Below are 21,360 nucleotides of genomic sequence, written 5' to 3' on the forward strand. Positions count from 1 at the left end.
GACCACATCAGGACTTCAGCATGGAGAGACAATAAAGACACCAATCAGAGAGCATTTCTCACCACAGTTACCACAATCGTCTCAATATGTGATAAGTTTGTATCCTGTCATTGTGTAATTTCCTGTTCTTAAAATAAGAAACCATGTTTCTTTTTATCCACTACTTATATGGCAACTGCTTAGAAACAACGTGGATACTCATTCCAAAGCTATTTGTCAAATGACTAAATCAATGCAATATGTTGCCTCGTTGGTCTGTTTTCAATGTTTAGTGGTCTGGGAAATGTTGTCACATGCTCAGACAACATTCCTAGCTACTACTGTATCAGCCGTCACTGGCACAAAAGCTTAGAGCTGTGCAAACTGTCCTTTGTTGATGGCCAGTTCTATAATATTTGGCCTCTTCATCTTCCATGCCGATTATGGCCTGACTGTACAAAATTCCCCCTCAATCTGTTTGTGGTTTGCAGCTGGAATCAGGTGATGAAGCGCTCTGCTTGTAGCCTGGGAGACAGCTGTGTGAGTGGGACTGGAGTACATATGCGGCCAACCGGCTGTCTTCAAAAGCCTGTACGGAAAGTTCTTAATAAATCTAAAGAAAGTAATGAACAAGAGATGATTGGCTATTGTTACCCATCTTCACAGTGTACAAGAAGATGCTGCCGAGAGATAAAATTATTGCATTATGAATATTCTCAAACAGAACACACGGATGATTGATCAAATGATTAAACCTTCTGCAATGTAAACACATTTAAATAAAGTAAAAATCAAATGAAAACAATTAAGCAAAACAAACTGTAGATTGTCCGTAACGGTGTTTCCTGAGATGCTTTGATTCGGTCTCTTAATTTGGAAGGATATCCATTTGCTAATTGATTGGTGCATATTTTGAAACAAAGCTGCTGATTGGTTTACTCGTGGCCTGATTGCTATTTATGTTAGAGTTTCAACGGCTTCCTGTTGGGCCGTAAAGTCATGCAAAACAGAGGTTCGCTCTCCAAACACTGGTTTGCAGAGATTTGATCAGGATCAAGACAATTTTACTGCTGCCCTCTAGAGAGTCAATCAAATTATTTATCTCAAGTAAGTCTAGTCACTTAACATTATAACTGTCACGTTGGTATATTATGGGAGAGATGACTATTTGACATGTTTAGTCCTACTCTTCACCTTGTCAATTAAAACATTTAATTCATTGGAAACCAAAAAATAACAATATCGAGACATAAATGAGATATTTTAACATGATCCCCCAGCATTACTCAGCACATTCTGCAGGTCTATCTTCAGAGCAGGTCGTAATGTGCTCCTCGACAGACAGACAGGTGGCAGCAGAGAGCCATGAGGCCACAGCAGCTGATGCCCCAGGGTCCACTGCAATACAATTAAAATATATGTCTTTTGTTCCATGCCAGCTCCAACTTTGTGTCACTCCTTAAGACGTCCAGATTTCAGAGAGTAGCAAAACCAGTTCAACGACAGCAGTAGTGACACACAGAGAAAACAAAGTGTATCCTAGAACAGGATGAGGCGATGGGATGCAGGCTTGGGATAATACGGTAAGTCATTCAAGCTTGTTTTATATTATTTGTACTGTGCAAAAGTCCTGTGCATTATGTAAATAGGAAATACAAGAAGGGTATGAATCTGTATGACACAAAAAGGACAGCATATATTGGAGCTGGGGGGAGAGAGAAAAATGACAAAGAAAGACAGAATGTTTGTAAATTTCCTATAAATCATACCCATCAAGATTTTTCCTTGCTCTTGTCTCGCCCACACTAGGGACACAGCGACATGTTTTGTCAGGATCCTTGTGTGGTGTCAGCGTTTTGGCACAGGGGAGTGATTTAAGGGTGCATGGCGTGCTTGTCATGCCCCCACGCCTGACTGTTCCAGTCTGCCCTCAGAGTGTGTGCAAACAAATAAAGCGCCGGGGCCTTTTTAATTAGCTCCGGGGCAGAGATTGACAGCTTGTAGTGGTAGAGATAGCACAGTAACCAGCTATTACTCTAAATATTTGGTACGTTGCACAGTTGAGACCATAAGCGTGGGCTCTCTGGAGGCACATTAGTGGGTGGAAAATTAAAAACAAGTCACAATGTAATTGTTGTTGAGGTGTATTAGCAATTTAACAGACTCTATACTACAAATATTTGTATAATTTCTTTTATTTTTGGGTATCTTTTTTCTACATTTGTCTACATTTGGTAGAGGGGTTTTGCAGTAGCACTTTTGTAGACATACAATCATTTATGATCAAACAAGAAAATGTTTTTTTTTAGAAGTTGTAACCTTCTTATTATCAATTTAAAAATGCTTTATTGTGTCACGGAGCATAGACACTTGCCCACACAAGGACACCTTAAAACAATGTTGATGTTGACCTCAGGGTTATAAAGACCATCCTAAATCCCTAAGCTACAACTGGAGAGAGACAGAGCTCAACAAGGGCGTCTAATGTCTGTGTGATTGAGCTGTAAGTCAAAATTTAGGATTGGAAAAATATATACATTAAAACCTGATTTTCCCTGGCCTAATTGGACTGTTATACATATGAACTTTCGTTTACATTTTTAGTTTGATCATCACTCCTCATACTAATCAACCTTAATTTAATCATTAGAAATGAAAGAGTGAAATAGATTTAAAAGCAAATAACGATGGTCAATAATGGTCAAACAATACGACATAACAAAAATATGTCATCCAATTTTTATAAACAAAATAAAACTCGTAAATGAATGAATTATTTGCACTGATATCGAGACAGGAATCACAGGCTGACGCTGTTATTTCGGTGTTGAACAAACTTTAGCTTTTGATCTTAACTTCACTCCCAATAATTGTTTGCCATTGAACCAGTGTAATCCCTGGGTAATGCATATCTTCATAGGTTCTTAGAGGTTTACTACGGTTTTGGCTCCACATCAAAGGCGAGCCGGGGCAGATGAAGAATAGAAATTCCATGACATGTGTTGGATATCACATTTCAGTTCTATGAAAATCCTGCAAACCTCTGCGTGAACAACACATTGCTCTCCTTTAATTATTGAAACTGTTTTGAATCAGTAACAATAGTGTTACACAATGGGACTGTAGTTGTATTTGTTGTAAAGAAGTGGTTGCCATCATTCACAGTCTACTGATATTGTGTTGTGTTATGCCACTGGGCGAGTAGCAACATGTTCCTGATCTTTCCCCATGCTGAATAATGTGTCATACTTTACATTTTTGTTTTAGAAGGGTTGCATATGGATTGATGATACACTAAAGTGATAACATGTTGATGTTTTTTTGGGTGCTTTAATGATTAACCCACATCCAATATATCAGCTTTCAGTAGCACGACGTGTTCATCACGTACCCTGATCATGACCCCGGATTTTTTTTGCTGACGGCCATGAGAGTCATTATTTACTGTGCAACTGTGTGAGGGCATATCTGTCGCTGATGGGCCTTGTGTTTATTTAATGCCGACTAAATGACGGGGTTCAGGCCTTCAGCTTCCTCTGCTCTTAAAATGTAATTATATGGGGATTCCTTTCCTGCACAGCTCTGTTGAGCTTTCATGATATGCTGATTCATGATGCATTGTACAATCATTGTGAATATCTAACTAGGTAAACCTAACAATTTACATTATTTGTGCTTTAATTATGAGTTATTTTTCCGATTGTTTCTCAAATGTTTTATACAGGTATTTCTTATAAAAGAGAAGCAAATATATATTGTCGTTGCTATGAATGAATACTCAATACTACAGTGCAATAAAGGTATAATCATATGATTATGTTTTGTAAAATCAAATTACTAATCCAAGCCAACAAAATAAAAAAAAAATCAAATAAAAGAGAAACATAGACTTCCCAGCATGCACTGCATTTGTGACCCCACAGAAACCTTTTATAATTTTTGCCTGAAGAGTTACAGGATGTACTGTATGTGTAATCAGTCTGTGATGGGAAATAATGAACATTATTATAACATGAGGAAACCGATGGTTGGTTTACTGTACAAGGACAATTAAAACTAATTTCCTTCTCTCTGGACAATAATATCTAATACTGCAAAGTGGTTTAAACAAAACCACCTCCCACTGTGAACGAATTGAAATGGCATACGTTTTATGTCATGCGTTTTAATTTATTTAGATAGACAGGTATTTTAATGTAACTCCCTAGAGCCATAATCCAGCAAACGTATTCTTTGGAGAAAACATCGATTTTTTTTTTAAAAACGTTTTTAAAGATCTTTCCACTCCATTTCTGTTTCATTTTTACAATGTACACAGTCATATTTTAAGGATTCGACATATTTCACGAGAACCCCCCTCTATAAAGGCCGGACCTGAATGTTCAACGTGGAGTTGATCCTGTTGGGATTTTATTCGATCTCCCAGCTCGCTGCTGTCGCTTCTGCACAGAGGAACCCGGTGGGCGTGTTTATGGGCCTCGGGAACAAGCGTCGATCACAGAGACTTATCAATTACCGTCCATCTGTTACTGCATGGGGGACAACACTACAACACATATATAAATAAAGTTTACTTACTACTTACTTACTTACTTACTACTTACTTACTTACTTACTTACTTACTACACATAGCTCCGCGCGTAAATATACAATCTGGTGGTCGGGGTTGCCGTAAGATAAAGTAACATGGGAAATAGCTGCACAAGATAAGCAAAAAGTAAACCAATTATTATTTCATCAATCAAAATAGCCTAAATTGAGCATAACAGCAACAACAAAACAAATAGTAGACGTCAGCTAAACGCTACGTTTAATCTCACCAATGTGAAACTGCCCTCAATCAACAGTCACATGAATAAAACAAATGTAAGCATATAGTTTAAACTTTAATACGTTTGCTAAAAAATAAGACACCTTGGTTTTACTCTTAAGATTGCCGTGAAGTTAGAAATGCTTTGTGTATTCTGTTTAATGCTCTGACTGAACTGTTTTCTAAGAGGACATTGCAATTGCCATCACATTAAATAGAAATATGTTGATATATTACATTTAACAGATTTTCCTTGAGGAGTTGAGCCTGACATATTTGGGATTTTTTTGAGAATAAAATGTTGTAAAATGGTTTGAAGAGTGCTTTGACATGCGTTGGTAGTGCAAGATAACTTAATGGATGGGATGATGGAATTCAAAAGGCTAAAATTATTTGTGAGATGTTTGGAATATGTAATGCATATGTATCGGTCTGTTACATAATTTCTTTTTAAATAAACAGTTGATGTACAGTAGATGCAGGCTACTGAGAAAAATAAGAGAAGACATGTTATACTCAGAAACCTAGAAAAGTTTCAGATATAACTCATCTCTCAGCCAGTGCAAGTATGTGATATTTCTGCTTTCAGTGAGTTTATTTAGTCTGCTGTTCATCCTCAAAGTTTCCTTACTTGTTCTACAACGCATGGCTGAGAAAGTAAAACACACCAGGTCCACAGGAAAAGAAAAAAAAATCTTGTCATTCAATTAGTTCTTTTGTATAGTTTTGCTTATTGTCTACCGATTGAGAAATCTGAAAACTAGGCTTGAATTATGTTTGGGGATGAAATGTAACTTGAAAAATAAATTTGTGAGTGGTGAGAATTATTTAATAATAATAATAATTATATATATATATATATATGTGTATACAAATTTATGATTGATATTTTGTACCATCATATTGATAAAACTGATGTCATCTTATCTTATTACATAATATGATTATTTACAAATATTATTTGTTTTAATAAAAAAATGTAACTGTCTAAGTAAATAAAGGTGAATAAAGGTGTTGACATTTTCCTACCAGGTGCTTATGCGTACATTGTGTGTGTGTGTGTGTGTGTGTGTGTGTGTGTGTTTGTTTTCCATGCATGTCTGTAAGAATGAGTGAAAGAGAGAGTGAGAGGTTGGTGCGGTTGCATTTACGAGTGTGTAATGAAGCATTAAACAGAGACTCTGTCAGCGTCTCTCTCACACACACACACACACACACACACACACACACACACACACACACACACACACACACACACATACACACACACACACACGCACGCACGCACACACACACACACACACACACACGCACGCACACACATGCACGCACACGCACGCACGCACGCACACACACACACACACACACACACACACACACACACACACACACACACACACACACACACACACACACACACACACACACACACACAGGTCTGTCCTATTCCTACCTTGAGAAGACATCATGACGGTCCAAAGGAAAAACTGACAAAAATAGTGTACCTGTTGTCCACTGCATAAATACTACTACATACTAATCTTAAAATATCAAAAACACGAAAGACGAAAGAATTGGTAGAGTAAGTAAGTCTTTTCTATAAAAACTGGGGCTGGACTGGCTCAGCTGTGTGTAGTCTTTTGCTGCACAAAACACCTTCTATCTGCTAGACCCTCAGGTAGAATGAGGAAAAAACTTCCAGAAAAAAAGCCTTAAACGGGAAAAAGAAACAGAAGAAATCTCAAGAAGAGGACTTAAGGAGGGATCGCTCCTCCAGGACGAGCATGCATTAGCCTATATGTCAGATGTACAGAATAAACTGAAAAAACAAAAGTAAAATCACAATGTAGTAAAATAAATTTTGCTAGAGGGTCATTGTATGAGTTTTGCTTTTGTACTACCTTTTATATTACTGTGGTATAATAACTAATAATTGTTGCTTAGGACCTGTAGTCAGTAATTGAGTTTCTTGCCTGGGTTGAAGCTCAGAAAGGTTGCTGTTTCTTCCCAGCTCTGACAAAAGTGGGAGTTTTCTGTTCAGTAAGACCAACCTACAATACCTGTAAGTATTGTCGGGAGTCAGGTGACTCTGTATTGTGCTTGGTGATATGGGAGATTGGGCTTGGATGAGGTTCTTTGCTCCCCCCTCTTCAGCTCTGTTTTGACTAGCATGCCATCTCTCTGACTACCAGTGAAACGCCAACACCCCTGGAGTGGATTCTGAGCATACCAGGAAAGAGATGCCTTTGAAAGGACAGATGTTCCTGGGCTTAACCTGCCTCCTATCCAAACCACTACCCTCCTTCCATTGTATATTTGTTCTCGCTCTATAAATAACTAGCCGGTGAAGCATAGAAAAATGTAACTGATGCAGCTGACCTCCAGTCCAGGCCTCTAATCTTTGAGAGTGAAAGGGACTTTGAAAACTCTGGAGAAAAGTTGGTTGATACAGTCATGGTAAATGAGTTTGGGCGAGGGGACACAGTGAACACACCCATTTTTGTCCACATAAGGACTAGTCTAGATGTCTGGACTGGCTCAACTGTCTTATGTAACAGCAGTGTGGAGTCCTGGCAGATGAGGCGTGATGTACTCCAGCCAGTTCAGCCACATTATCCAGAAATATACTGGCCATATTCATGAGGGACTATACACTTATTTGATGGTCTTCTTAAAATTTCACTATTGAAAATGGAGTTTGCTCGCCTGAGATCTCAACGTGGGTGGTGGAGGACAAATTATCCATAATTTTCCGTCTTTCACATTCCAACTTCTTGCATCTTTAATTAATTTTAAATTCTCAAATTTAAAACATAAAAATATCCTGTGGGTAAAAACAACCCTGTGGTCTAAATTTTTTATATCAAATAATAAAAAAAAAAAGTATTTTTCAACATTTGTGAGTGTTTTCCCTGTTGCTGTTGCTGTAGCTGCGGCAATGAATGGGTGATTGTTCGAGGGCCCTTGTGACGACTCTCCTGGGGCCCATCAATTCACAGAGGCTCCTGGAACATCAGGTCAAGGCTAACCAGGCTCTAAAGCTGCAGTCTGGCCTCAGTGCGCTGATTTTGCCACAGAGCTCACAGGACCTCCAGGGCGCACAGCTGGGTCCCTTAAAAAAGCCCAGCTGAATGGTTTTAGAAACACTGCATCTCCTCTTACCTTGCAGTCTCTCCTCACTCGCTCTAAAATCTAGCACAGCAAAGATATCAGATACTGTGTTTTTTACTTGATATGTTCATCTTTGCTTGCCAAAGCCCCTGGAAACCATATTAAAGTCTGCGTTCCATTATTTAACCAAAAGGCCTCCTCAGTTAAAGAATTTGTCCAAAATTTCCATTATCCCATCTCTCCTTCCCTCTTTTTTCTCTACAGCTCTATGTTTCTCTTCCCTGCATGCTCACACACAGCTTAATTTTCTCTTCGTCCCCTCCAGCGCTGCTATCGTGTTGTATCAATTACAGCTGACCACCAGTCAGGTGGGTCTGCGGGACATTTTAGATCACGGAGGGGCAGCCAGCTCGCTCAGCGCCTCCAGCCTGCTCCCAGACTCCAGTCCCAGGTCCCGCTGAGGCCTTGTCCCAGGCAGGGCAGAGAGACACCTGGCCAAACCGCAGAAACACTTCCAGCTGCAGACTGCCTGATGTTCACCACGGAGAGAATCCAGGCCAAAGGTGGAAGAGCTCACCGAGAACTACTTCACTACCATAGACATTTCTCAGAATTTCATGTTGTTTATTTTAAACACAGTACCGAGCATTTGCTCATCTGTTGAGGTTCAGTAATGTAAGGCATGTCTTTATTAATTTCCGGAGCAAACCTTTTTATTGTCAAAATGTTTACACTGTGTAACAATAAAAGTCTCCTTCCTCCCCAAAATTGAAAAGTGAAAGTGGGAGAGGGGTAGGGGTAATAAAAAAAAGCCAGAGAGAACAACAGCTCCCTTTTCTCTCCAACCAGTTGACATGAAAGGCCACATTATGTCTGAGATTAGAGGCAATTACACGCAATTAGTGCACAATTACACAATAAGTGTGCTTTAAGACCTTTGTTTGCCAACATGACAAGAGGTATGTAATTTGATGAGGGGACAGCGCGAGTGAAAAACTCTTCATGGCGAGCTCCCAGCGAAGAAAGGCAAAGAGAAGCCTTTGTCTGTAGTGTGGATATGGCTGTTGGCCTAAAATCGATGAGGTTTCATTTCCGGGATTGCTCCGTTGCTGCCGGAAATTCCGCCGGATGTCCCTCATTTCAGCCGGATGTCTGTCACCTTCTGCTTTCTTTGGGTTGGCATTCTAAACTCCGGTGGATTTATGAGGACTCTGGTTATCTAATCCTCAGATCTCTGCAGGGTAAATCCAGACAGCTAGCTAGACTATCTGTCCAATCTGAGTTGTCTCTTGCAAGACTAAAACAACTTTTGCACGTACACATGTTCAACCAAAATAAGTTCCTTCCTGAGGCTACTTTACAGCGGCACAGTTGCTCCCTCCGGGGCTTAGCGTCGCCCCAAGACGATTGTGATTGGTTTAAAGAAATGCCAATAAACCAGAGCACGTTTTTCTCCTATCCCGCAAAATCATTTTTCCTACTATGGCCATGCCAAGACCCGCCCCTCAATAGCAGCTCGATTGGTTGGGGTTAGGCATTGACCTTGAGTGGTTAAGGTTAGGATAGCCGATTGGTCAGGGGATAGGACCTGTACAAATCGGGTTACGTTGCCTTTTGTAAGCATGGACGCCTTCCTCCGCAGCGCTGTGGAGGAAGGTCTGACAATGCGAGACTAGAGGTTGAGGAAGAATAACTCAACTGGGATTAATTAATTAGCAAAAGAGTTTCTATCCCCATTATTTATCAGATTTATTGTGTGGCTACTGTGTATGGCTAAAAAGTGAGTTTGAATAGATGTTTACAGCCTCAAAGGAAATACTTTCATCTTTGCCTTTTGTTCCAGATGACAGCTTCAAAGCGGCTATGTATTGTTTCAGCATTTATATTAATTCAAATGGCACAATTGTGTTGGTTCATTCAAATGTCACAAATACTGTAAACATATGATTCAGCTTGAACCTACGGTCAAACAAAAGCACCGCGCCAAGTCTTCAAGAGGTGACATCTCCTCTAGTCTGGCCGGGCGCATTGTTCGAACACACTGCGAGTTTTCAGGACAGGAAACAAGCAGCTTGTTCCAGCCCGACCGGCAGAATGTCTTTATTTGCACGTCTTTATTTGAGGGAAGTCATTCCGTTGATATATAAAACACCAAAGCAAAGTTTCCTTCCCCCTCACTTTCCTGGTGCTATCCCCTTCAAAAGGACATGGTCCTTTATACTGGGCTCACATGCACACATGGGACCTGAAGAAAAACAAACAGAGGCCATTTAAATATCAACCAACCTGCCTCCTGTTTGAATGGAGGAGCTACCGCGCAGCTCGGCCCGGGCTCGTCCAGCATGCTGGTGTATACGTGCTTAGCCCTCTGAGCCATGGATGTGGACCAAGCTGGGGAACAAGAGCAAAAACAAATCATTGTGGTGTTAATTTCTGCAGCTGTAATGTGAAATTAAATAAACTGTATATGGGTGTTTATTGCAGAAACAGAAAACTTACTCGCACATGTTGCCTCTTAACTAAGGACCAAAATGTGTCCGTAGCACCGAGTATCAAAAACCTTTGTTTAGACAAAATAAAAAAAAAAAAGAAATTTTAAGAGTTGGCCTTCCTTTATTAAATAGAAAAAAGGGTTTAGAAAAAAAATCTTTATATTTCTTGATGTAAGGTATTAAAAAAGTATTGCTCAAGGTTCAAGGTACAATTTATAGTCATTCTTTCCAAAGACATTACTCAGTATACACTATGTTCAACGCTACGGAAACAACAGATACAACACAATCAAGAAAAGATGTACAAAGACAGTATAGTGCAGTACTATGAAGTAGGCCTTGTTGAATAAATTGCAATGAATGATAAGTGCCATCAACGCATACTGTATAAGAAATGTGTCTCCTTTTAATAAAAAACAACAAAATGTCTGATGGATAAATATGTACATAAATAATAACAAAAATATCTACAGCAATAAAAGAGAAGATATAAATATGGCAGCAGTGGAGCTAGTGCTACTATTAGCAGCCATTGTTTAAGTTACAGTACCAAAACTCATGTCTCCAATAGGCGCCAAAGAGTATTGGTATCAAAACATTTTAAACAATACCAAGTTCTACTCTTCACCCTCTGCTGTCTTGTTCTCCTTAGCCACAATTTCCCCATGTGTGTGAAGGGTGTGTGAACGGAGGAAGAGGACCACCTATTAAAGTGAAATCTTAGGAGTGATGGATGAGAGCTTGTTGACGGGGAGCCGAGCAGCATACACCCCAGGGGAGGTGGATGATGAACAAGGAGGGAGGGGGGGGAGAGTTCACTAAATCCCCACTCACACCTCTCGCTGTGGGTGAAGGGGATGGAGACCTCCCATACAGTCTGACTTAGAAATTTGATTAATTCAATCCTCCAAAGTACTTTAAACTTTTGCCTGTTTTTCTTCAAATTTTTTACTTTCATCTATAGTGTTTCAGTTGAAAAATATGCACCTTCAAGAGGTAGTTAATAGGTAAAAATGAGTTACTTTACTTCTGACAATTCTAGTGTAGAGCAGTAGCTATTTCAGTTATGTTTTTTCTAAATACATCTTAGATGAAAGCAAGCAATACTTCAAGAGATGTAATGCTGAGCGGATTAGTCAACACTCACCTGACCCATTTAAAAGCAATTCCCAAACTTATACCCCAACATGTAGCCTTTCCAGTTGCATTGTAATGTTTTTGCTAAATGTCAGGCTATTTCATATTTCTCAAAGACTTGAAACATCCTGACAGAGGCAGTTTTTCAGCCAAGTCATAAAGAGCTTTTTATGGCTACATAAAGCTATTGGCTATACTTTACTCTGATGACATCTCTCTGGGTTAAAGAGTACTGCACACAATTATCATTGCACTCCTATAACGCTGTCGGACTTATCATGGACAAAAATCAATACAGCAGGACCAGAGATTTTGCACACATTCTTCATCTTTGTCAAATCCTGGCGACTTCATTACCCACAATGCAACTCAGTGTGTTATGCCAGTAGTGGCTAGAATAGCCATTAGCCTTAAGCAGAGATGAGGAGTGGGCTACAGAGATCTGGTGAGATCACGTCTTTCTAACTCCACATGATTGGGCCAAAATAATCCGGCCCGGACCACGGCAGCACCTGAATTTCCACTGATTTTTGTCTTTTAAGTTGAATAGATATATAGGCTATCCAGAAGATTGTGGTCACAAGGCACACCATACGTTATTCATGACATTACACAGATTATAAGGTCTGTGCGAACCCAACCCGATTCAAGCCTGGGGGAATTTTGAGAACTTAAAGCCCGGCCCCAACCCCAACCCGGCGGGTTGGGCCCAATCGGGTTCAGGCAGAGATTAAAAGCTCTACTCCACACCCCCAGTTCTTTTTAAATTTCAAAAAAATTCAGCCCGAACTGACGCTGACTCAAGTGACATCACTTGAGGTAATTTATCAAATTTTGCGGCACTCCCTCGGGAACCACAAAAAAGGCTGTATACAACTTGTTTCACATATGCAGTACTACTCCCTAAGACCTGTAAACAGATTTTGATGTGTAAAATTGGTGCAGTTCCCTTTTAAGCTATTTATGTATTGTTGCTATCCTTTGAAAACAAGCTTATTTTCAGCTTTGTACATTTTTAACTAATCCAACAGGTTTCAAATAGTTTATTTATCTTAAGAAGTAGGAGAATGAAGAAAGGAACACTTACCCTTTAGATTTACTGAAGAAAAATTGAAATCAGCACATTTGGAGATATGTTGTTTTCACTGGACACAATAATCTGCATTTAAACACATCTTACTTTCTAAATAAGTATGCGTGGTGCCACAAATAAAGAATTACATGAAGGACATAGCAAAATGTAAAAAGATCAGGCTCAAAAATACTTTTCAAAACAAGTGCAATGTGAGTTTAACATGTAAGCAGTGAAATCCGTGCACAATGCTGGTGCTTGCATCTGGATTACCAATCCAAATCTGCCTTGCACAGATTTGAGCCAATTTTGATAAAATAATGAAAAACTTAATGATATATTTAAACTGTACAAATGATGGGAGTCTGGGCTGACGCATACTATAGTAGGGATGACAAAGAAGGATATGTGCTCAAACAAATACATCAAGAACCAAATCACCTAACTCAGAAATTGCAACTTGTTCACTTTCTATGAGTAAATTGTAATCCTGTAGTTACATTTCAGGACAATAACTTCATGAAGAGGCAAATGGAGAGGCTGCAGCACTTGTGGTTTAACGCCTGGTGTGTGGAGGAATTACTGCTGTAGTAGTTTGCCTTTAACTGTCAGGAAATGACCCATAATCTGCAAGCGTTTGACTGCTGCAGCATTCCTGTGAAATGACACAAGTTGAGGTAGATTAGGGGTTGGGTAATTAGCTCATTAGTCAACATAAACACATGGCAGGGCTCCCCCATTTCTACACACCCTGCCCCCCTCTCGTCGCCCACAGCTGGTGGCGAAAGTAAGTTCTCACAAATGTATGCACACACACATAGATGCATACCTGAGCGAACGCATATACAGACATGCACACTGCACCCAGACCACTTCATCATTAATCCAATTCCTTTCTTCTGGACTTTTTTCCATGCTTTTTTTCTGGCCTCATTATCTCTTCTGTTCTGCTTTGCTCCAGACAAGCCACTCTTTCATATTGTAGCCCTGGGGGCTGAGGGCCAGCCACTTTTCACCAGCACCTCACAGCTTATCAGAGCACTTTATCAGCCTGAGGAAAAGAGATGTGGGTTTAAGCTCTTCACTCTTCTGCTCTGCAGCTCAGAAAACCAGCAGGCTGTCAGCAAACAAGTATTTGTAAGCTGGGACTCAGAAACGTGTGCCTTGTGACAAAGAGAAAAGCTTCAGGGGTAAGATGTTTCAGTGTGTGGTTCAGTGTGTGTGTGCATGAAAAATACAGGACATCCTTTGTGCAGTGAGGTAAGTTGGTCCCCACACAGCCTCTCTTGTTGCTCGGGGGACAGATGCTGAACACTGGAACCTGGGCAGCCCTTCACACCTCCTAAGCCTCAGCTTTCTCTTCCACTTAATTTTCCCTCTTCAGCACACCCCTGGAGATCAGCATAATGCTCTCTTTCATCAACACATCACAAACCATATGAAATATTTTGCAAACTTTATCAAAAAGGTGTTGAAAATTTAAACACTTTTGAGTTTCACTTCCACCACATTGATAAAAACCTGCAGAGAGAATGCCGCTTTTGAGTTTCAACACCGTTTTAGCACCTTGAATTTCGGTCACACACAACTTTTCATTTCAGAACAGGACTGGCTGTGTTTGCCTCAATGCCATTGAAAACAGAAGGCCTGTTTGATGGTGTTTAGTGATTGATATGAATGGCCATTTGTGCAGCTTTTCACTGTACAGAGCTTGTTGTAAGGCCAGGCCACTCTGGGAGCAGTGCACCTTGGTCACGTGATGCTTGACAGGGCATAGGTGGAACAAACTGACGAAAGAGAAAGAGGGGGAAATGGATGAATGAAGGGAGAGAGAAAATACTGTACAAGAAATCAGCTGTGGTTTGCTACTGAGACAAATTGGTAGATTGGAGGTTGTGTTTGGATACAGTCACTTAATCGGAAGACAGCAGGGCTGATGGATCCATCCATCATCGCCTAGAGAGACAGTACTCACAGCTGTGGATCACACATCATTTTCTGGGTAATTTAAAGAGGAAAAACACACTTTCCTCAGTTTAGCTACGTCCTTTAAGTTCTAAGTAAGAGTTGGACTGTTTTTGGGTGGGTTTGACCATGTGGGCGTGTGTGTGTTTTGCTTGACAGAAAATTTTGCTTCAGGTGCAATGACGCCATGTTGGTTTCCAGAAATCCCAGTCATGGGTGAAGAGTTAACGTGCAGAGGCACAGTTCCTGCTTTGCATTGGTTGTGTAGCATTACCTAAGAGATGGAAGGAGTGGAAAGCCAAAAAATGTCTGTCCCGATATTGATGTGCTTATTGCCAAATACTCCCTTAATGGTATTTTTAGCTACTACTTTTATTGGTGCATGTTTGAGTCTTATTTAAAAGCTTCTGGAGTATTTCTATTCATTGGTGAATACACTGAGCAAGTCGTATTCATAGTAACATAACTGTATCTATATATTATATAGAGACAAGCTGAGAAAACCAGTTCAAAGTGCTGATGGGACCATAAAGAATTTTTATTTTTATTTTTTAACTATAAATTATTGATATTTTTTGGCATACAGTCTTTGAATGAAAAATGCACAGAAACGAGTTGGGATAAAATAATAGACTATAACTATAATTATACTACTATAATTATAGACTGTATTATAGTTTCATTTCTTACATTTTTCTGTTTAATCTGTCTTTATAAATAGTGACACAACATGTTTTTAAAACCTTGAACTATTGTATAACAATACTTGATTATAATAAAGATGTGTCCATATTTATAGGCACCTGTGTCATTTTGCTGTTTGGGTTCCTGACAGCTTTATGCTTTGTTGAATTGACGAAATGATAAGTCAGACTTATAAATGAGTTCATGGGGAATAAAAAGGAAACCATGCATGCGGGGTAAGGAGAGAGAGCACCAGAGACAGAGAGGGTTGGTATGCGGTACTGTGTGATAAAGACTTACATTTTCTCTGGAAATCAGATTCAATGTATGGGACATAAATTGAATCGAACATGATCCTATGTGCCAGCCATTTCCTCTCCTTTCTATTTCATCAATATTGATATTAATAGCAAGAGTAAGAACAGCAAACCGGCTGCGAGGGACACTTCCATTGACAGTGATTGGTGAGGGAAAGTGCCACACCTTGATCCTTGGCAGCGGGCCATGGCCTTAGCAGGCTTGATGAATTACATTGACACCCAAGCTATCTTAATGACTGTGTCTATCTGGCCATCTCCCCTCTCCTTCCTCTCCTTTTTCCTAGTCCTTGGCCTTGTTCCTCCCACTGTTAAAATATCAAGAGCTGATTTCTGTCATTATGTGTGTGTGTGTTTGTTTGTTTGTTTGTTTGTACTAGGTTGGAGTAGGCTATTACTGAGCCACTTTTCAATTTGCAGTGAAGCGTGATTTAAGAGCACAAGAAGTGATCTTTTATTGACAGCCAATGTCAGCAGCGGTTGATGACTAATTACAAGAGAGGAGGAAAATATGGGCTATGCCATGTTGTCTGAGAAACAAATATGATACAAATAAATACACACCTGCCATGACTTGAAGCGCACCATGATGGGAACAGACGCATTAAACGCTGTCGTCTATTTTTAGAATATTAATTACCTTTAGCACCTTTTTTTCCTTGATGACTAAAGGTGGCATTCCTGTGTTTTATTACTATGTCTGACGTGTGTTGAAATTAGGTGTGTGCCACCACAGAAGGTTAAAGAGACACCGCAGAGTGAGTAAGTATCTCGCTGTGTGACCTGATCCTTGGTGGTAAGCAGTTGGCATCCTGGAGTCTCATTTCCTGGTTTTTAAGAGGGCATCCTTCCTTCTTTGACTCCAACTTCCTCTGCTCTATAACACCCATTGTGCAAAGCTTTGCTTTGCAGGTTCTCCCAGTGTGTATTAGAAGGTGCTTCAAGTGGCCTTTTGACTTGGGCTTTAATTTGTACAGGACAAATGGCCACTAACTGCAGCCGTTCTCAACACTTGTCCTGAGACGCATCAGGCCGAGGGCCACCATTGACCGTGGCTTTAAAGGACAAATCTCACGTTCATCAGGCAGTGAAAACGTGTGTCCTTGTTATTGGGATGGTTTGTTGATGTTTAGTCTTTTTTTCTCTCCTCCAAATGGACCAAAAACGATGATGACTAACTGATAGAGGACTAAGACTGTTTTTTGTGAACGCAAGTATTATTTCAACGATTGTAACAAGGGCAAATGTGTTGTTTCAGGTATTGGGAAAACGCATGTTAACAAAAACAACTTTGTGTGTGGGAGTAATGTCACATATTTAATACTGTACATAAAGGTTTAGCACCAAATTTGGCAAAAAGTAAGGATGCTTGTGGTACTTGATGGGCAGGACAAAAACCTGTAATTTTAATAGTATTTCATTGAATAAAATGTGGCCTTAACACATGGTCCTTATTTATGAAGTTTTAGCATGTAAACAACTTGGTCTAAAACTATTTTTGACATCCTCCATTTTCAATAATTCAAGCTCTTCAAACATGTATGTGATTATACCTGATATTTATATGGTCCAGAAATGACTGATTGGGCTTCATATTAGGATTGGCTTAAATTCATGTAGCAATTGTTTGCAGTGTACAGTCAAATAGCTTATCTAATAACAGCCTCCTCACTGTCGTTAGCCAAAACCAAGACGAATGTTTGAGACGGTTAAGAGAGGGGCAGGCTGGGAACTTTATCCCCCTGTTCTAATATTTCTACCCACAGTTAAACCTCAGCCCCACTCTGCCATTGGCTGTCTCACACGAACACCAATTAGGCGTGATGCAGGACAGAAATAAAGGCCGCCACGAGGAGCATTTGTTTTTTTTTCTCTTCTCAACGTCAGAGCGGGTAACTGTTGTGCGGTCCAAGTATTCTAGTCGTAATAGTAGCTCAGTGTTCCGGGAACTCCGGGATAAAAAGTGAAAAAAAACAAGGCGGTGAGGTTTTCTGGGTAATAACTCCATCTTTCTGTATTGCAGTGCAAGAGGGAGGAGGAGCGTCTCTCTCTCTCTCTCTGCCCTTTTTCAAATTTTTTTGTTCTGGCAGGTTTCATAGCCTCTTGTCTACGGAAAGCATACTCTGCACATTCTGCAGACAGGGGTCTTCAGGGAGGAAATAGAGAGGAAATCGTGCAGAAAGTGTAAAAAATCAGCCTCTCCTCTTTCTCTGCCTCTCTCTGCGGCTCACTTCACACAAAGAACGACTCCTTGTTTTTAGTTCACTTCTAATTACTTATATTTATCCCTCAGGGGGCAAGTTATGGCAAGAAACAACAGAGAAAAACAACATATATTGTAATTCATGCACACATCCTATACATTAAATTGTTTATGGCCATGTTTTTTCTTCTAAAACAACAAATTATTCATATTTTGAATGATGAGTTATTTCTGCAGTGTAAAACTGCATCAAGACTGCCAAGTGTCTGTCCTCCTTGACTTCTCTAACAAGATAATATACAATTAACATTCTCTGCATGGGTGTTAATGCATGATCAGAATTTTAAATGTAATACAATGCAAATGCAGCGAGACTAAGACCTTCTGCTAACTTGTAGAAAATGATGTCGGTTTTCTTTATAATCCCAGGCTTCGGCAAGAATGTTGAGGACAAATATGATGAAGAGGAACAGGAAACTTTAGCAGCTTTTTACTTGGCAGATTTCATCCTCTACCCCCATTAGACAAATAATGGCAAAGCTCATCTTGCACACCCAGTTTGTCACTTTTACACTCCTACATTTTTGTTTCAAGGAGGGCTGGGGGAGTCTGCATGCATTTGTGTTCATGCAGAGGCGGCCATGTGTGTATTTCTGAATGTTTGTTGCAGCAGAGTGGAGATTTAAGAGATAAATTGGCGAAGGGCGGTGGGGGGGGGAGACAGAGAGAGAGAGAGAGAGAGAGAGAGAGAGAGAGAGAGAGAGAGAGAAAGAGAGTTAAGTTCAGGGGCTGGGGTTTCAGATGAAGGGTTTGTAAATCTTCTCAGGGGAGCTCATTTGTGCCGGGTGGTCACACTTTGGGAGTTGGTAACTAACCCCTACCACATGCTGTCACCTGTATATGAAGTTACGATGCGGTTTCATTAGGGCAGCTTCCCTGGCGTCCAATGGGTTAAGAAAAAGAGACCCGGGTAACATCTGAACCTGGGCAACAAACTAAAGTACTTTCCCCCGAGAAATGAATTTCATTATATGCCTCCACAGAAACATTTTCCTCATACTGTATATTGAATTCTAATCTATGCATACTTCCTTATCCAAACACAATTAAAGCATTTACAGTAAGAGAAAACCAGCTTTTACTGTACAATACAATTGCCTCCCTCTGCAGTTTAGAGGCATACAGTTCTTAGGGTTACAGTAGAGGACCTCACTCAGTCTATGATGAATGGTGTCGAAGCAGATGCCTCTGCCAATCAGCCCAATATGAATTTAGGTCACTTCCTTTTTATGCCATGCCAAACTAGAAATAGAACTTTGGCCAAGCAATCCCCTTGTAATCAAATACTGGGATTTCAGAAAAGGTTATTCATATTTTGTGTGCCACCCTGTCAGGACAAATATGTAAGAAGGAAACATGTTCATTGTGTTTGGTATCACCTATGAGGACGACAGTCAGTAGCATTGTGAGTTTGTGTGACTACTGTGCAGTTAAAAATGTTGTCACCCTGGATCTAGGGTTAATAAAGCAAAGACAGAGGGGAAAACACTTCAAAGAAACTTCTAAGTAGTTTTGGCAGTGGGGTGCCCTGCCACAAAAGACCATGTTTGGGATTGAATGAAAAGAAGCATGTCACCGGAGGGAAATGTGGTCAGGCATGTTCAATGTATCAAAAGAAAAGAACTGATGAATAAAAGGAAGACGGAAAGGTTGTAAACTTTACAGCCTGAGCCGAAAAGGGAAGAGACCCCTGCTGTCTGTGATTATTTAACAACAAAGCCTACTCCAGTTTCTGTAACAGGCTGCATCCTAATAAGAAAATCACACAAACACACACTCATACACACGGAGACAACCTTGTGTCTAAAAACTGAATCACATCTGACTCAAATAATGTGAGAGTTCAAAGGTGCAGCTCAAAATTAGACTGCCTATGATCATGATGGTGTTGGATCTACATTGTTGTTTTAAACTAAATTCTGTAAAAGACATTACATTTAGATGACAGCCCTCACTTTACAGTGTAAATATATGAGTATCTATACAGAGAGAAATATGTACAGAGGAAGAAGACAAGAGATTAAGGAATAAGGCTGTAACAACTTTGTGTTTAAGGGGGACTTTGAAACAAATTACAGTGTAAGTATTTTTTTTATTATTATTGAGTACTAATATAATAATTACAGTAATATTTCTGGATAACAAAGCAGGAAAAATAGGGGTAACAGTTTTGATATTGCAATGAAATTAGCTATGATATCCATGTAGGTCCTATCCATGTTTCCACCTCTGCCAGGCGTAAATGCTTTTGTGCAATATACATGTATTTTTCCCCAAATTTTCACGAGTGCTGTACCTGACTGGCTACAAATGTTTTCTTGAAAAGAAAAACTGTATTCTTTGTTCTTACCAAAATCCTTGTGTGTATCCTGTAGACCTGAGAAACATGTTGAATGCATTTCCTTCCTCATAAAACTTTTGCAAAGCCAGATTTTTCGAATATTTTTAAACCATTGTTTACTTTTCTGTATACATCAGCATGGCACATTGCTTTGTTTTGTGGACTTGTTACTGCCACCAACTGTCAATCTGTGGAATAGCGGCAAACCTTGAGCAGGGAATTATAGTGTAAATATTGGTTGATCGCAAGACACAAACAAAATGGGGACTCACTTGTCAAAACATTGCTCCTCATAGCATTAGGGTTGCAAAACACCACTGGGTGCCTTTAAATTAAATAAAACTTTGTATATTCTGCCTCATTTACTGTGAGATCAGAGGGGAAAACTTAACTGGACAATGTTGCTTCAAGGAAGCTTTTCCCCCCTCTCTTCAGATTTTTCTGGCCAGACAAAAATGTCTGTGCCAAATGTCCTGTAACAGGCGGTCATGGATTAATCTGCTGTGTTGTGCCTTGACTTCGTTGAGCCTGACAGCCCTGGTAATGGAGCGTATGAATGGTCCAGATTCCACTACAGGTCGAAAACCCAAGGCCAGAAACTTTTCAGAAACTCAGCTGATTACAAAAAAGGAGAACACTTCCACCGCTGGCTTGGTAAAATAAACAAATATGGCATTGAAACCCATCAGTAGTAATAGAGTTGTGGGCTAGACTTGGAGGGCACATTATTTTCTCTCTTCAAAGGCGAAAAAAGAGTGAGAGAAAGAGTCTACCACAGGGTAGCAAAGACGGAGCTGTTTTCCATGTCAACAACAGGGCTATTCATCTCTCAGAAGGTGAGCAAATCTGGAGTATGTGGTCGAATATTCAAGAAGAGGAGGAGTCGAGAGTTGTGTTAGAATTTGAGAAGTGTTAATCAGGGAGAGGATGTGGGCCTTCTGGCCTGTACCTGATTACCACCAAATGGGCCAGCAGCAGCAGCAACAGCTGGGCCCTACAGCAGTGTGAGGGTGGAAGGAGGTGGAGGAGGTGGAGGGTTAAGGCAGCTACACACCGGGCCGATAATCGGCCGTTGGACAGTCTGGCGAGGTCAGTGACTCGAGTCTGTTCGGTGTGTTCCATGCCATCGTCCGTCCGAGGAGCTGTCGGCCTTCATTTTGGCCGACCTGACATGCTCAGTCGGAGACA

The 21,360-nt window shown here is 40.2% G+C and overlaps 1 long non-coding RNA gene across 1 annotated transcript; it reads left to right on the forward strand.

Annotated features, from left to right (window-relative positions):
* The first annotated feature begins 1,447 nt into the window (after window positions 1-1,447).
* On the forward strand, window positions 1,448-8,676 carry LOC118495965. The gene is made up of 2 exons (XR_004898426.1): window positions 1,448-1,562; window positions 8,227-8,676. It is a non-coding gene; the product is annotated as an uncharacterized LOC118495965 (long non-coding RNA).
* The last annotated feature ends 12,684 nt before the right edge of the window (window positions 8,677-21,360 follow it).

This window comes from Sander lucioperca, chromosome 9 (genome assembly GCF_008315115.2).
Source record: "Sander lucioperca isolate FBNREF2018 chromosome 9, SLUC_FBN_1.2, whole genome shotgun sequence".
NCBI lineage: Eukaryota > Metazoa > Chordata > Actinopteri > Perciformes > Percidae > Sander > Sander lucioperca.